Source organism: Solanum stenotomum, chromosome 7 (assembly GCF_019186545.1).
Source record: "Solanum stenotomum isolate F172 chromosome 7, ASM1918654v1, whole genome shotgun sequence".
Taxonomy (NCBI): Eukaryota; Viridiplantae; Streptophyta; class Magnoliopsida; order Solanales; family Solanaceae; genus Solanum; species Solanum stenotomum.
The window spans coordinates 35,502,579-35,521,783 of NC_064288.1; the positions used below are offsets into that span (position 1 = coordinate 35,502,579).

At 30.4% G+C, this 19,205-nt stretch overlaps 1 long non-coding RNA gene across 1 annotated transcript; it reads left to right on the forward strand.

Annotated features, from left to right (window-relative positions):
* Positions 1–1,265: 1,265 nt before the first annotated feature.
* Positions 1,266–4,238, forward strand: LOC125871506 (uncharacterized). Its single transcript, XR_007447017.1, has 3 exons — positions 1,266–1,403; positions 1,839–1,915; positions 3,959–4,238. It is a non-coding gene; the product is annotated as an uncharacterized LOC125871506 (long non-coding RNA).
* Positions 4,239–19,205: the final 14,967 nt, after the last annotated feature.

The window sequence follows — 19,205 nt, forward strand, 5'->3', positions numbered from 1 at the left end:
CAATATTTAAAAAACACAATGAATAACGAGATTAACGAATACAGACAAAAACTTACTGAAATAATTACAGCAAAAAGACAAGAATTAAGACACAAGCAAGACAGACTTAACAGTAATATATTTGCAGGAACTTTTCACAAATCTATAATAGCACAAAGAAAAACTATTTTATATCTAGAAATACAAATAAATAACTTAGAATATAAACTACAACATAATTTATAAATGAATAAAACAGAGTACGCAATAGATGAAAAAACATAACTATGACGGATTAAAAATAAAGATAATATTTTTTAATCTAGGAAGAAGATACAAGAAAATAGGTGACAATATAAGTTTAATGTTAGAAAAAGAAACGGTAAAACTAGAAGATAGTTTAACTGCTATGATAAGAATAACAAAAGAAAATGAAGAAATAGATAGAAAAATGGAAATTGAAAGAATAAAACAACAAGCAAAATAGGAAGTACAACAATTAGAAAAAGTAAAAAATACTAAAATAATAGAACTAGAAAAAGAGTTGACAATGTTAAAAGAAATGTATGAAATGAAACAAAAAGAAAGAGAACAAAAAACAAAATTAGCAAATGAGATAAATAAATTTAAAGAAAAATTGCAATTAAAAGATGAATTAGAAGAAAAAGAAGTAAACAACCAAAATGATCTACCCAAAATAAGAATTGATGAAATGAATGACATTGATTTAGATGAACAACATTCGGAAACAAGCGAAACATATGCAGAACTTTTAGCAAACATAGATAATACAAAGAATTTAGAAGTAAATACAGGAGACGTAGACATGGATGAAAAACCTAGCACATCAGGAGTAAATGTAATGACTTGAAAAGTTGACTTTGGTCAACCTTTTTGGAAGACGTGCTCAGATGAAAATTCTGACAGCTAGGTTAGCTTCGGAAGATCGATTTTGGTCTAGAACGACCCTTTGTTCACTTCCCGAGACTTTAGATAGCAGTTGTAGAATCTGGCTCAAAACGATACTGGTGTGGGACCCACTTTTCATCGAAGCGAGCTCCAAATGGAAATTCCTCCTTCACCGTTGAGTCCGAAATATCATTTCCAATCAAATTCCATATAAGGTTTGTATTTTTCCGACTCCGAACGAGTCCGAAACATCGAAATTTAAGTTTGAAGGGTTGTAGAATTTTGACGCGACGGTGACGTGGCAGAGCCACGTGACGCCACGTGGCAGAGGAGTGGGAATCTGGAAATTTCCAGATTTTAAGACGAAATTCGTCCATTTTTTTTCCTTCAACTTCAACTTGAGATTGCTCCTTCATTTTGAGTCCAAATTAAGTGATTCAAAAGGCAAACTTCAAGAGAATTTCGAGGGGAATCTAGCGGTGATCTCAGAAACGCGAGGGGAGGCTTCATTTGAGGTAAGAAATCGATTTTTAGCCACTGCCAGGGTGATTTCCGGATTGTTTTGTTGTTGAATTTTGAAATGTGAGATCTTGATCATCGTAAGTCCGTTTTGAGTCATTCTTGTGGCTAACTTGTAGAGTTTTTCGCAAGGATCGTCGTGGTATAATCTGTTTGGGTTGAAAGGGTCTCGTTTTTCCGGAAATTGATGATGAAAGGGCTGTCCTTTTTAATTATTGTGGCTGATTTGCGGTGTTGTGGGCATCTGTTTGTGCTAAAATTTTGGGATATTAGTTTAGTAAGGTAGTTGGGACGTTTCCACGGATTCGATTTTGAGATTCTAAGTGTGGGCCCCACAATCCCGTTTTAGACCCGATTTTGGGTCCGTCTCCGAAAAATATAATTTTAGTGTCAATATATTCGTAATGACGAGGTGATTAACCTTTTGTTAGTGGGGAAGCATTTGGAGACCGTTCGGAGAGGAAAAGATCCGGTACCGTGAGTTGGAGCACGCGTGATCGGCTTTCAGGTAGGCTATGGTTTTCTCTCGTGAGATTGAGCATGTTTAGGCAATTGTTTATTGATTTGCTTGAGTATGGAGGGGTTCGGGTGTCGAGCATGCTAAATTTCTATAATTCCTGCCTTAGACCTTATTTCGGGAAAGTGTTGGATTATGACAGCATGTCTCTTGATATTATTGAATAGCCATATCTGGTGGTGTATATGATAATATTGATTTGAAGTATGTTTGGCCTTAGTCTAGGCTTAGACTAGTGTTGCCATAGACTTGCGAGATTTCGGATGTCGTTGGGCAGTAGAACTTTTTCCGACGTCGTTTCGGACGGTTAGCTCCTTGTAGACTGATATAGCAGACTTGAGTCTGATAGTCGGTAACTCAGCTTATGACCTTGTATCCATAATGCCCTGCTTTTATATCGGCTACAAATACCCGGTTAAAGTCCGTGGTCTAGCTTACTCATTATTGGATACTTCCTCGGCGATTTGGGGTATATGAGGGTCGGACTAAAAGGATTATTTATGGTAATCGGTTTGGTGATATTTCCCGCGACGGATGGTTGGATATTGATTCTTAGCTACAGTACCCGGTTAGAGTCCGTGGTCCAGCTTACTTTTTCCAGGCTTAGCTACAGTACCCGGTTCGAGTCCGTGGTCCAGCTTACCTGTGATCTGGTTTCAGCTACAGTACCCGGTTAGAGTCCGTGGTCCAGCTCATTTATGTCCAGGTTTAGCTACAGTACCCGGTTCGAGTCCGTGGTCCAGCTTACCTGTGATCTGGTTTCAGCTACAGTACCCGGTTAGAGTCCGTGGTCCAGCTCATTTATGTCCAGGCTTAGCTACAGTACCCGGTTCGAGTCCGTGGTCCAGCTTACCTGTGATCTGGTTTCAGCTACAGTACCCGGTTAGAGTCCGTGGTCCAGCTCATTTATGTCCAGGCTTAGCTACAGTACCCGGTTCGAGTCCGTGGTCCAGCTTACCTGTGATCTGGTTTCAGCTACAGTACCCGGTTAGAGTCCGTGGTCCAGCTCATTTATGTCCAGGCTTAGCTACAGTACCCGGTTCGAGTCCGTGGTCCAGCTTACCTGTGATCTGGTTTCAGCTACAGTACCCGGTTAGAGTCCGTGGTCCAGCTCATTTATGTCCAGGCTTAGCTACAGTACCCGGTTCGAGTCCGTGGTCCAGCTTACCTGTGATCTGGTTTCAGCTACAGTACCCGGTTAGAGTCCGTGGTCCAGCTCATTTATGTCCAGGCTTAGCTACAGTACCCGGTTCGAGTCCGTGGTCCAGCTTACCTGTGATCTGGTTTCAGCTACAGTACCCGGTTAGAGTCCGTGGTCCAGCTCATTTATGTCCAGGCTTAGCTACAGTACCCGGTTCGAGTCCGTGGTCCAGCTTACCTGTGATCTGATTTTGGCTACAGCACCCGGTTCGAGTCCGTGGTCCAGCCCACCCGTGCCCGACCTTTGGCTACAGCACCCGGTTCGAGTCCGTGGTCCAGCCCATATAGGTTGACTCATTAGCTATAGTACCCGGTTCGAGTCCGTGGTCCAGCTTGCACGTGGTGTATTCCCAATTCCTCACTAAAGCTTCAGTTTAGTCTTGATTACTCTCATCTGCAGGTTGAGGTTTTGGAGGTTGGAGAGATTCCGGTTAAAGTCCGGGACGTAATGAGATCTTGGAATATGATTGGGAATGGTTCAGTTACAAGTCCGGAAATTGGTAATATTGTGATAGACCTTCTAGCTCCATTATTTTACTTCAACTGTCAGTCCATCTGCCGGGCTTATGGGGGTCCGTGCAGGTGGTTTCTTTTATTGTGCACGAGCGTACCCGTCGGGTTTATGGGAGCCCGGCGGAGTTAGTTAGATTGCTTGTCTTTGTTGCCTGTACGCTCGTGTACATACCCCCCATTTACTACTCTTTGCACTTGATGTGACCCTTTATTCGCATTTCAGTTTACTTTTGCTTATCTTGCTCAGTCGGCCGATGATGCCTACTGGGTACCTGTTGTTTTGGTACTCATGCTACGCTCTGCATCTATTTCGTGATGCAGGTCCGAGCACTAGTAGCCAGCGTTGATCGAGCTTGGAGTAGACTTATCCAGAGACGGGGGTGAGCACACGGCGTTTTGTACTATTTCAGTCTCCATCTGTATATAGAGACTTGTCTTTTTCCTTTCGAGACAGTCTATTCTCTGTTGTCCGGTTTTAGGACTTGTACTCATTTTGTAGTAGCTCTGTACTGGTGACTTCCAGGTTCTGGGAGGGATCTTTATTTGTATATATGTTTTTGGTTTGCTTCCGCCTGTTTATATTATTATTTGTCTACTCTTGTTTAATTTCTACCCTTAGACCCATTACTTGTTGTTCCGGGTTACGGGTTGGCTTACCTGCTGGTGGGTTATAGTAGGTGCCATCATGACTTGAGAAATCGGGTCGTGACAGTAAAAAACCCAAAAAATTTAAATCTAAAATATTATAATGAAAACTATGAACAATATGATAGAGAAAAAACTATATGGGATAAAAAATTAAATAAAAAATGGACGTCTAAACCAATAACTGAACAACATAGTTTTTTAGATTTAGACTGTGTAGCAGATATAAATAAAACAATCCAATTATTGATGGGATATATATCAAAACAATTAATAAATAACAAAATAGTAATAACAGAAACACCGGGATATATAGAAAGAACACTTATATGAACAGTAAAATTATGGCTACAAAGTTTATCAGATGAAAGCTTACAAACTCTAAGAAGTAATAAAAAATTTGATGGTGGAATATCTACTACAACTATGAAAATATTATATAAATACGAAATAACTATAAGAAACGAATTTAGTAGTATGACAACAGAAGTAAAAGAACAAAATAAAGAAAAAATCATAAACCGGAATCTAATGACAAAATTAGCAATATGTAACCTGTGTTATATAGATGAATATACATGTGCATTTAGAGAATACTATTATAAAGGAACATATAGCATAGACGAAAGTAAAGAAATAAGAAAATTATATTTTATAAAATTACCGGAACCTTTTAATTCAAAAGTAATAAAAAGTTGGAATGAAGCAGGATTAACAGATACCTTAGGAGCTAGAATAAAATTCTTACAGCGATGGTTTATAGAACTATGTGAAAAACATAGAGAAGAAATCAAAATGGAAAAAATACTAATAAAAAAGTTAGCATGTTGCAAAAATAAAACGGCACCCCAATTTGGGAGTACGGACTAATACTATAAAAAGAGATATAACAAAAAATATAGATCGAAATATAAATATAAAAAATCAAGAAGAAGATACTATGTAAAGGACTACAAAACAAAAAAACCATTTAGACCAAAAAAGAAAACTAACGGAATGTACTTGTTATAATTATGGAAAATTAGGACATATAGCTAGAGATTGTAAATTACATAAAGATCCAAAGAAAAAACAAATATCAGAAATAATAATAGACGATGAAAAATATACGCAGATAGAATACATAGATTATGAATTAGAAAGCAATGATAGTATAGATGAATTATCGGAAAATGAAATAGAAAATAATTCAGTAACAGAATCAGATAATGAATACTATATAAATGACTGAAACAGACATACAAATAATAACTAAAGAAAATCATCAAGATGAAGAATCTTTAGAACAAAAAATAATATTTGATAATAATATATTTGAACAAATAAAAGGAAAAGAATTAGACCTAAGAGTAGAAAAAATATTCGAAATACCAACAATAAGAAACTGGTTTAAACGACAAAAAGAAGAATATTATGTAGTAAGTCAAAAAGAACATATCATAGATTGCAAGTACACCAAAGGAAAGGCTAAAGTACCAATAATAAACAAACGAATAATAAATAAATAAATACAAGATATTAAGGCTAAAAGTCCAATTAAATATGTACATTTAGGAGGAACAAAAATACTAATAAAAACATGTTTTAGAGAAGGAATAGATACACCCATAGAAATATACTTAGCGGATGATAGAATTATACAACCTATAGAAAAAAGTATAATAAGTGCAGTAAAAGGTAACCTCATATACCAAAAATTTAAATTTATAATAAGTGTTAACTACTCAGTAGCAATAAATGACAGAAACATAGATAAATCACTAGTATTATATTGGAGAATGTCAGGGATAAAATTAGCCCCGAAAAGTAAAATATTTACAGCTAGATATAAAAACTTATATGTTTTAACAACAAAACATAAAATAACAGTAAAAAATAAAATGGATAAAATAAAAATAGAAGATCCTTTTGAAAGTATAGTTACAGTCATAGATAATAATGATTATAGTTATAATGAGATTGATATAGAAGAAGATTTAGAAATAGTAAAAGAAAGATTAAGCACATCAAAAAGAATAAACTGTGAAATACCACAAATTTCATCAAAAATGAGTATCTCAAAAAGAATAGATAAAACTCCACAAAAATCAATGGAAGAAGAAATAAAACCACATCATTACTACATAACGGGAATAATGGAACAACGAAAGTATTTAATATTAATAAATATAGGACTAGAAGAAAACTATATTACAAGAGAATTAGTGATGGAAGATGAAATAATAACTACTGAACAATTATGCTCCGAACTACCAAAAGCATTAATGTATATCGAAGAAACTACAGAAAAAGAAATAATCATTGAAGGCGTACCAATAGTACTAAAATTTAAAATATATCAAGGAGATTAAAATATCACTTTAGAAATAAAATGGCTAGAACAAGTAAAACCATATAATTTAGAAGACAAACAGTTAATAATAAATTATGAAAATGAAAGGGTAATAATAAAAAGGGCTTTAGTATGATAAAAATATGAAAATATATATATTTGCAAAAATAATAATAGAGGGATATTACAACAGATATTATACACCAATGATAGATACGGGAGCAAAAGCTAATATATATAAATACAATTGTTTAACAGAAGATAAGTGGGAAAAATTAAAAACACCAATAGTAGTAACAAGATTTAATAATGAAGGAAGCATGATCGCATATAAGGCAAAAAATATAAAATACAAATATGGGATAAGATATTAACTATAGAAGAAATATATAACTTTGAATTAACCACAAAAGATATGCTATTAGGGATGCCATTTTTAGAAAAAATATATCCACATATAATAACAACAACACACTGGTGGTTCACAACATCGTGTAAACAAAAAATAGGAGCAAAAAGAGTGAATAACAAAAAACGAAAAACAACAGAATGGATTAAAGGAAGTGAAAAAATTAAACAAAAATTAGAAAATATGAAAGAAGAAGACCCTAAGATAGAATTAATTATATTTTCTATAGATAAAATAAAAATAATCCAAGATAAGTTAGAATTATTATATAATGAAGATCCTTTACAAGGATGGGAGAAACATAAAACAAAAGTAAAAATTGAGCTAATTGATAATAATAGTATAATAACCCAAAAACCATTAAAGTATAATTTTAATGATTTAACCGAATTTAAGATACATATAAATGAATTACTAGAAAAAGGATATATACAAGAAAGTAATAGTAAGTACACAAGCCCGTCATTTATCGTAAATAAACATAGTGAACAAAAAAGAGGGAAAAGCAGAATGATTATTGAATATAGAAATTTAAATGCAAAAACTAAAACATATAATTATCCGATACCAAATAAAATACTAAAGATAAGACAAATACAAAGATATAATTATTTTAGCAAATTTGATTGTAAATCAGGATTTTATCACTTAAAACTAGAAGAAAAATCTAAAAAACTAAAAGCATCCACTGTACCACAAGGATTCTATGAACGGAATGTATTACCATTTGGATATAAAAATGCACCAGGTAGATATCAACACTTTATGGATAACTACTTTAAACAATTAGAAAATTGTGTAGTATATATTGATGATATATTACTATATTCTAAAACTTAAGATGAACACATAAGATTATTAGAAAAATTCATACATATTATAGAATATTCAGGCATAAGTCTAAGTAAAAAGAAAGTAGACATAATGAAAAATCAAATAGAATTCCTAGGAATACAGATAGATAAAAATGGAATAAAAATGCAAACACATATAGTACAAAAAATAATTAACTCAAATGAACAACTAGACACAAAAACAAAATTACAATTATTCTTAGGACTAATAAATCAAGTAAGAGAATATATACCAAAATTAGCAGAGAATTTAAAACTATTACAACAAAAATTAAAGAAAGACATAGAATACCAGTTTGATAAAAAGGACCAAACACAAATACAAAAAGTAAAATTATTATGTAAGAACCTACCTAAACTATATTTTCCGGATAAAATAAAAATTTTACTTATATAGTAGAATCAGATGCCAGTGAAAAAAGATATGGAGGAGTATTAAAATACAAATTACTTATCACGACAGAGCTACTCAGACTGAGACTGAGGAAGGAGATACAATTGAAAAGATACTCAAAGTCATTCCTACACTTTGTACAAAAATGGATAATATGGACAACGAGATACAAAAGCTAAAGACTAATAAAGATAATCTGAAGTATAAAGCTAGTATAAGTCAACAGCATGACTATAAAAATGCGGAGCTATGTCGATCGGAAGACAGAAAAAATTCAGAGGTAAAAGGTGACGTTGGGAAACACCTAAAAACCCATAACATTTGTTTAAATACAGCTGTAGGTAATAGCCAACGAGTTAGTGAAAACCATAAGAATTCAAACTTAAACCAATTATTCGAAAAACCATTTAACTCGAGGCTAACACCAAAAAACACATTAATTATAGAACCACAAACTTCTACATATGCGGATAGCCTACACCATGACAAAAGAACATATAACCATATTACGCAAACCTATATAGAAAATATATACAAAATCCAAATATTTTTAAACCTTAAACCCAGATCTACTACAACCTAAGAACCCAACCAGGATTATTTAACCCAAAAATTACAAGGTTATAATAAACTGATTGCACAACCGAAAACTAACGCCAACTTAGTAAGGACATGTTACAACTATGGACTATTAAATACAATATATACATATGACGGAGAGGAACTAAGTGAAATACCGAAACTACATAAAGCATTCATTACATATAAGAGAGTTACTAAGGGAAATTTATTCTATGTAAAATTTTACACGGCAACAACATAGATATTATACGAGGAAATAAAACCTCCGATACAATTGGTAAAGATAGGACTAACAAAAGATATGATAATACCGGAAGATAGCGAACATCAACTAGAGATACAAAAAAGCGAGATACCTAGTTTTTATGCCAATAAGAGAATAATTGGTATATTAACCATTATACAAGAGCTAGCAAATAATTATTTAAACGGAAATGCTATATGGAGCTACTATGCAAGAGATCAGTTAATGATTTATATCAATTCAAGGGAGCTAAGGAAAGCAGATATGGATGAAGTCCAGAGATGGATTTTATCATTACTTAAGCCAGAAGAACGACCTACAACATGAGCACTAAAAGTAGGATTTATTTCGGAAGAGTTATTAACCAGATATTGCAAGCTAATTGGTCATAAATACCCTGACCATATATGTTCGAAATGCAACGGAGAAGATAATATAATTCTAGACGTCCAGCTGGAATAAGAAATAAAGACGGAAGCCTAAAAGATAAGATAAGAAGATGATGAGAAGATAAAGATGAAGAAAAAGAAGACATATGGCAAAAGTAAATAGTATTAGTATGTAAAAAGTTATGAAAGTGTGTCATAAAGTAGGAGTATTATATATGTAAAAAGTCATAAAGTGTGTCATTGTGTCATAAAGTAGATAGATGTGTCATAATGTAGATATACTATATTATATTATATATTAGACACATTATTAAGTAGTAGGTGTATGTGTAGTATGAAGAAGGATTGTAAAGTAAGAACTTTCTTTCTATATAAAGAAAGGCATATGTAAATGAAAAGGCAGACAACGCCTAAGATAATAAATATTCTCTTTCATAAAAACACTCTCTCAACTAAGATAAATATTTAAAATACTAATGGAAAAATCTGAAATACAATCAGATATTTCAGATAGCATGGCTAAGCAAGAGGCAAAGGTATATTGTTCAAAAAATATGCAGAACTAATTTCATATAATCCTGAATATCATATATATGATTGAGTAAATTTATGTTAATTATTATGTATTAGAATTATTTGAATCATGATTTCTAGTTTATTAGAACATTAGAAACAGGGAGAAAACTTCTATACTATGTCATCCTAATGTTAAAACCGGTAGGAGAGGGAAGCCGTTAGGGGAGTAAACAAAGTTGAGGCGCTGATAAGAAGGAAGTATCCGCTAAAGTACGATGCTAGTAGCGACAGGAGAACATGATAAACATATAATCTAGTTCATAATGATCTAATATGAATTTAATCAATTATGGATATGATAGGAAGGAATAATTGAAAATAAAAAACCTGCATAACAACGAACATGACTACATACATGCATGATGAAATGATAAAAAAGTATGAAACTTTAATCTTATATATACTTAAAGGTATAAAAATAATTCAATTAAGAAGAATAATATGTGATAAAATATTTAATGATAACGAATCAGAAGATATATTAAATCAACAATGGTATGAAATACACCTACATGATTTAGACTCCGAAAGAATAGAATGATATGATTTAAAAATAAATTCAGATTAAAATGAACTACGAATATTTACAATATTGGATAGAATCTATGGAAAATATAAAAATATTAGAACAATTAATGGAGGAAAATTTATATATGTACCAAAGAACCCAAGATATGTTATATCTAGAATATATCATAAATAATATTAATGAAATACTCAGATTAAAACAACTATCGGAAGAATATTACAATAAATATTATTACATTTTACCATGAATTCCTCAACTACCAGTTCCGCACCGAAAAATTATTATAATAAAGTAATTAAAATAAATTACTCACCTACCACACTATCACCTACCACACTACTTCTTCCATGAATTCCTCAACTACCAGTTCCGCACCGAAAAATGGTAGTAGGTGGTAGTGTGATAGGTGAGTAATTTATTTTAATTACTTTATTATAATTATTTTTCAGTGCGGAACTGGTAGTTGAGGAACTCATGGTAAAATGTAACAATATTTATTGTAGTACTTTTCCGATACTTATTTTAATCTGAGTATTTCATTGGTATTATTTATGATATATTTTAGATATAACATATCTTGGGTTCTTTGGTACATATATAAATTTTCCTCCATTAATTGTTCTAATAATTTTATATTTTCCATAGATTCTATCCAATATTGTAAATATTCGTAGTTCATTTTAATCTGAATTTATTTCTAAATCATACCATTCTATTCTTTCGGAGTCTAAATCATGTAGGTCTATTTCATACCATTGATTTAATATATCTTCTGATTCGTTATCATTAAATATTTTATCTCATATTATTCTTCTTAATTCAATTATTTTTATACCTCTAAGTATATATAATAGCTCTGATACCATTTTTCGGTGCGGAACTGGTAGTTGAAGAATTCATGGAAGTGATAGTGTGTTAGGTGGTAGTGTGGTAGGTGAGTAATTTATTTTAAAGATTTTATTATAATATTCCTTTGTTAAGTGTCTTAATCTTGATATTTCTTTAATATTAGATGTGAAATTCATGGTAAAATATAATAATATTTATTGTAATATTCTTCCGATAGTTGTTTTAATCTGAATATTTCATTAATATTATTTAGGAAAAATGCATAAGTACCCTCCCCCCCAGCCTATACCCGAAATTTCAGAGACACACCTAACCTTTACTAAGGTCCTATTATCCCCGAACTTAATTTATCTATAATATTCTACCCCTTTTCAGCCTATGTGGTACTATTCTTGAAAAATTTGTCAACATGCGTTGGGCCCACAAGATAGTGCCATGTAGGCCAAAAAAGGGGTAGAATATTACATATAAAATAAGTTCGGGGGGGGGGGTGGTAATAGGACCTTAGTAAAGATTAGGTGTATCTCTGGAATTTCGGGCAATGGCTGGGGGTACTTATGCATTTTCCCTATTATTTATGATATATTCTAGATATAACATATCTTGGGTTCTTTGGTACATATATAAATTTTCCTCCATTAATTGTTCTAATAGTTTTATATCTTCCTTAGATTCTATCCAATATTGTAAATATTCGTAATTCATTTTAATCTGAATTTATTTCTAAATCATACCATTCTATTCTTTCAAGGTCTAGATCATGTAGGTTTATTTCATACCATTCTTGGTTCAATATATCTTCTGATTCGTTATCTTAAAATATTTTTTCCCATAATATTCTTCTTAATTCAATTATTTCTATATTTTTAAGTATATATAGGATTAAAGTTTCGTAGTTTTTTATCATTTCATCATGCATGTATGTGGTCATGTTCGTTGTTATTCAGATTTTTTATTTTCAATTATTCCTTCCTATCATATCCATAATTGATTAAATTCATATTAGATCATTATAAACTAGATTATCTATTTATCATGTTCTCATGTCACTACTAGCATCGTACTTTAGCGGATACTTCCTTCTTATCAGCGCCTCAACTTTGTTTACTCCCCTAAACGGCTTTCCTCGCCTACCGATTTCAACATTAGGATGGCATAGTATATAAGTTTTCTCCCTGTTTCCAGTGTTCTAATAAACTAGAAATCATGATTCAAACAATTCTAATACATAATAACTAACATAAATTTATTCAATCATATATATGATATTCAGGAATATATGAAATTAGTTCTGCATATTTTTTGAACAATATACCTTTGTCTCTTGCTTATTCATGCTATCTGAAATATCTGGTTTGATTTCAGATTGTTGCTCCATTATCTTTTAAAATATTAGTTTTTAGTTGAGAGAGTTTTTGAAAGGAGAGTTTTATATATTAGGCATTGCCTGATTTTTCATTTACATATATCTTTCTTTATATAGAAAGGAAGTTCTTACTTTACAATCTTTCATAATACTACACGTTCACCTACTACTTAATAATGGGCCTAATATATAATATATTATAGTATATCTACATTATGACACATCTACTTATAACACACCATACCTACTTTATGACTACTTTACATCTTTTTACTATTCCTACTTTACACATGTGTACTACTATTTCTAATAAGTTAAATAACTTTATTACTTTACATCTTTGCAATAATACGTAGATGACTTTAGCTTTCTTGACTTTTTTTTCTTTTATCTTTTTTCATGCTTATCTTTTTCCATGCTTATCTCCTTTTGCCATTTGGATTATTCTAGATGGACATCTGGTATCACATTATCTTCTCCATTGAATTTTGAACATATGTGATCTGGATATTTGTGTCCAATTAACTTGCAATATCTGGTTAATAACTCTGCCGAAATAAATCCTGCTTTTAGTGCTTGTGTTGTAGGTCGTTCTTCTGGCCTAAGTAATGATAAAATCCATCTTTGGACTTCATCCATCTTTGCTTTCCTTAGTTCCCTTGAATATGAATAAATCATTAACTGATCTCTTACATAGTAGCTCCATATAGCGTTTTCGTTAAAATAATTATTTGCTAGCTCTTGTATAATGGTTGATATACCCAATTATTCTCTTATTGACATAAAAACTGGGTATCTTGCTTTTTTGTATCTCTGGTTGTTGTTCGATATCTTCCGGTATTATCATATCTTTTGTTAGTCCTATCTTTACCACTTGTATCTGAGATTTTATTTTCTCGTATAATATCTCTGTTGTTGCCGTATAAAATTTTACATAGAATAAATTTCCCTTAGTAACTCCCTTATATGTAATAAATGCTTTATGTAGTTCCGGTATTCAACTTAGTTCCTCTCCGTCATATGTATATACTGTATTTAATAGTCCATAGTTGTAACATGTCCTTACTAAGTTGGCGTTAGTTTTCGGTTGTGCAATCAATTTATTATAAAATTTTTGGGTTAAATAATCCTGATTGGGTTCTTGGGTTGTAGTAGATCTGGGTTTAAGGTTTAAAAATGTTTGGATTTTGTATATATTTTCTATATAGGTTCGCGAATATGGTTATATGTTCTTTTGTCATGGTGTAGGCTATCCGCATATGTAGAAGTTTGTGGTTCTATAGTTAATGTGTTTTTTGGTGTTAGCCTCGGGGTAAATGGTTTTTCGAATAGCTGGTTTAAGTTTGAATTCTTATGTTTTTCACTAACTCGTTGGCGTGTACCTGCAGCTGTATTTACACAAATATTATGGGTTTTTATGTGTTTTCCAACGTCACCTTTTAGCTCTGAATTTTTCTGTCTTCCGATCGACATGGCTCCGCATTTTTATAGTCATGCTGCTGACTTATACTAGCCTTAGCATTCAGATTATCTTCATTAGTCTTTAGCTTTTGTATCTCGTTATCCATATAATCCACTTTTGTACAAAGTGTAGTAATGACTTTGAGTATCTTTTCAATTGTATCTTCTTCCTCAGTCTCAGTCTGAGCAGCTTTGTTGTGATAGGTAATCTGCAATAACATTCTTATCAGTTTTTATTACTTCAATTGTAAATGTAAAATTTAATATATTTAATACCAATCTCCTTATTTCTTTTGTTGTTACCGAATCTTGTATTTTTCTTGTTAGCCACCATTTTACTTGTGTATTATCAGTTCTTTTAATAAATTAGTTATATATAATATATGGTTCAAATGATAATAAACATTTATATACCGAATATAATTCTTTCCTAGTTATTTTCCATCTTATTTCTGCATTAGTAAATGTTCCTGAGTAATATTTACAATGATGTTCTATTTTTTCTTCTCCATACCTGTATTTTACTACTCCTCCATAACTTTTTTCACTGGCATCTGATTCTACTATATAAGTAAATTTTTTATTTTCATCCGGAAAATATAGTTTAGGTAGGTTCTTACATAATAATTTTATTTTTTGTATTTGTGTTTGGTCTTTCTTATGAAACTGGTATTCTACATCTTTCTTTAATTTTTGTTGTAATGGTTTTAAATTCTCTACTAATTTTGGTATGTATTCTCTTAATTGATTAACTAGTTCTAGAAATGATTGTAATTTCTTTTTTGTATCTAGCTGTTCATTTGAGTTAATTATTTTTTGTACTATATGCGTTTGCATTTTTATTCCATTTTTATCTATTTGTATCCCTAGGAATTCTATTTGATTTTTCATTATGTCTGCTTTCTTTTTACTTAGACTTATGCCGGAATATTCTATAATATGTATGAATTTTTTTAATAATCTTATGTGTTAATCTTGGGTTTTAGAATATAGTAATATATCATCAATATATACTACACAATTTTCTAATTATTTAAAGTAGTTATCCATAAAGTGTTGATATCTACCTGGTGTATTTTTATATCCAAATGGTAATACATTTCATTCATAGAATCCTTGTGGTACAATGAATGTTGTTAGTTTTTTAGATTCTTCTTCTAGTTTTAAGTGATAAAATCCTGATTTACAATCAAATTTGCTAAAATAATTATATCTTTGTATTTGTCTTATCTTTAGTATTTTATTTGGTATCGGATAATTATATGTTTTAGTTTTTGCATTTAAATTTCTATAATCAATAACCATTCTGTTTTTTTCTCTTTTTTGTTCACTATGTTTATTTACAATAAATGCCGGGCTTGTGTGCTTACTATTGCTTTCTTGTATATATCCTTTTTCTAGTAATTCATTTATATGTATCTTAAATTCGGTTAAATCATTGAAAATATACTTTAATGGTTTTTGGGTTATTATACTATTATTATCAAGTAGCTCAATTTTAATTTTTGTTTTATGTTTCTCCCATCCTTGTAAAGGATCCTCACTATATAATAATTCTAACTTATCTTGAATTATTTTTACTTTATCTATAGAGAATATAATTAATTCTATTTTAGGGTCTTCTTCTTTTATATTTTCTAATTTTTGTGTAATTTTTTCACTTTCTTTTATCCATTATGTTGTTTTTCGTTTTTTGTTATTTACTCTTTTTGCTCCTATTTTTTGTTTACACGGTGTTGTGAACCACTAGTGTGTTTTCGTTATTATATGTGGGTATAATTTTTCTAAAAATGGCATTCCTAATAGCATATCTTTTGTAGTCAATTCAAAGTTATATATTTCTTCTATAGTTAATATATTATCCCATATTTGTATTTTTATATTTTTTGCCTTATATGTGATCATGCTTCCTTCATTATTAAATCTTGTTACTACTATCGGTTTTTTTTTATTTTTCCCACTTATCTTCTGGTAAACAATTGTATTAACATATATTAGCTTCTGCTCCCGTATCTATCATTGGTGTGTAATATCTGTGGTAATATCCTTCTATTATTATCTTTGCAAGTATGTATATTTTCATATTTTTATCATACTTAAGTCCTTTTTATTATTACTCTTTTATTTTCATAATTTATTATTAACTGTTTGTCTTCAAGATTATATGGTCTTACTTGTTCTAGCCATTTTATTTCTAAAGTGATATTTTCATCTCCTTGATATATTTTAAATTTTATTACTATTGGTCTTCCAATGATTATTTCCTTTTCTGTAGTTTCTTCGGTATACATTAATGTTTTTGGTAGTTCGGGGCATAATTGTTCAGTAGTTATTATTTCATCTTCCGTCACTAATTCTCTTGTAATATAGTTTTCTTCTTGTCCTGTATTTATTAATATTAAATATTTTCGTTGTTCCATTATTCCCGTTATGTAATAATGATGTGATTTTATTTCTTCTTCCATTGATTTTTGTGGGGTTTTATCTATTCTTCTTGAGGTACTCATTTTTTATGATATTTGGGGTATCTCATTATTTATTCTTTTTGATGTACTTAGTCTTTCTTTTACTATTTCCAAATCTTCTTCTATATCAATTTTGTTATAACTATAATCATTATTATCTATGACTGTAACTATCCTTTCAAAAGGATTTTCTATTTTTATTTTTTTTATTTTATTTTTTGCTGTTATTTTATATTTTGTTGTTAAAACATATAAGTTTTTACATTGAGCTGTAAATGTTTTACTTCCGGGGGCTAGTTCTATCCCTGACATTTTCCAATATAATACTAATGATTTATCTATGTTTCTGTCATTTATTGCTATTGAGTAGTTAACACTTATTATAAATTTAAATTTTTGGTATATAAGGTTACCGTTTACTGCACTTATTATACTCTTTTCTATGGGTTGTATGATCCTATCATCTGCTAAGTATATTTCTATGGGTGTATCTATTCCTTCTCTAAAACATTTTATTAGTATTTCTATTCCTCCTAAATGTACATTTTTAATTGGATTTTTAGCTTTAATATCTTGTATTTCTTTATTTATTATTCATTTGTTTATTATTGGTATTTTAGCCTTTCCTTTTGTGTATTTGCAATATATGATATGTTCTCTTTGGCTTACTATATAATATTCTTCTTTTTGTCGTTTAAACGAGTTTCTTATTGTTGGTATTTCAAATATTTTTTCTACGCTTAGGTCTAATTCTTTTCCTTTTATTTGTTCAAATATGTTATTATCAAATATTTTTTTTATTCTGCCGATTCTTTATCTTGATATTTTTCTTTAGTTATTATTTGTATCTGTTTCAGTCACTGATATAATATTCATTATCTGATTCTGTTACTAAATTATTTTCTATTTCATTTTTCGATAATTCATATATGCTATCATTGCTTTCTAATTCATAATCTATGTACTCTATCTGCGTGTATTTTTCATCGTCTATTATTATTTATGATATTTGTTTTTTCTTTGAATCTTTAGGTAATTTACAATTTCTGGCTATATGTCCTAATTTTCCACAATTATAACAGGTACATTCCGTTAGTTTTCTTTTTGGTCTATATGGTCTTTTGGTTTTGTAGGTTTTTACATAGTATCTTTTTCTTGGTTTTTTATATTTATATTTCGATCTATATTTTTTGTTATATCTCTTTTTATAGTATTTGTCTGTACAACCAAATTGGGGTGCCGTTTTATATTTGCAACATGCTAACTTTTTTACTAGTATTTTTTCCATTTTTATTTCTTCTTTATGTTTTTCACATAGTTCTATAAACCATCGTTGTAAGAATTTTATTATAGCTCCTAAGATATCTGTTAATCCTGTTTCATTCCAACTTTTTATTACTTTTGAATTAAAAGGTTCTGGTAATTTTGTAAAATATAATTTTCTTATTTCTTTACTTTCGTCTATGCTATATGTTCCTTTATAATAGTATTCTCTAAATGCACATGTATATTCATCTATATAATACATGTTACATATTGCTAATTTTGTCATTAGATTGTGGTTTATGATTTTTTCTTTATTTTGTTCTTCTTCTTCTATTGTCATACTACTAAATTCGTTTCTTATAGCTATTTCGTATTTATATAATATTTCCATAGTTGTAGTAGATATTCCACCATCAAATTTTTTATTACTTCTTAGAGTTTGTAAACTTTCATCTGATAAATTCTGTAGCCATAATTTTACTGTTCATATAAGTGTGTTTTCTATATATCCTGGTGTTTCTGTTATTACTATTTTGTTATCTATTAATTGTTTTGATATATATCTCATCCATAATTGGATTGTTTTATATATATCTACTACACAGTCTAAATCTAAAAAATTATGTTGTTCAGTTATTGGTTAAGGCGTCCATATTTTATTTAATCTTTTATCCCATATAATTTTTTCTCTATCATATTGTCCATAGTTTTCATTATGATATTTTGGATTTAAATTTTTTCAGTTTTTTCATATTCTTAGGAGGAACTTCCTTCTCCAAGCTTTAAAGCATGCTCAACAAAATCTCATGGAGCCTATATGCAATTTACTCTCAAAAAGCATATCAAAAACAGGTTCATCAATTCATTTCATGAAGTCATTAGGCAACTCAGAGTCAATGCATAACAACATCAGGAAAATAAGTCATATAAGACATTTCTTTCAAAACATAAGCTTTTTCATGAACATGCATAATCATAAGGGAATCATGGAAACACATAAATCACACATGACTCCTAAACATAAAACAATCAAGAGGAACTCATTACCTCAAGCTAGGGGAGGAATTGAAGGAAAGAGATGAGGACATCGGGACATCATATTGGCCTCGGCCTCCCAAGTAGCACCCTCAACTAATTGATTCCTCCACAAAACTTTTACGGAAGCAACTTCCTTATTCCTTAACTTCTTAAGTTGTCGGTCCAAAAT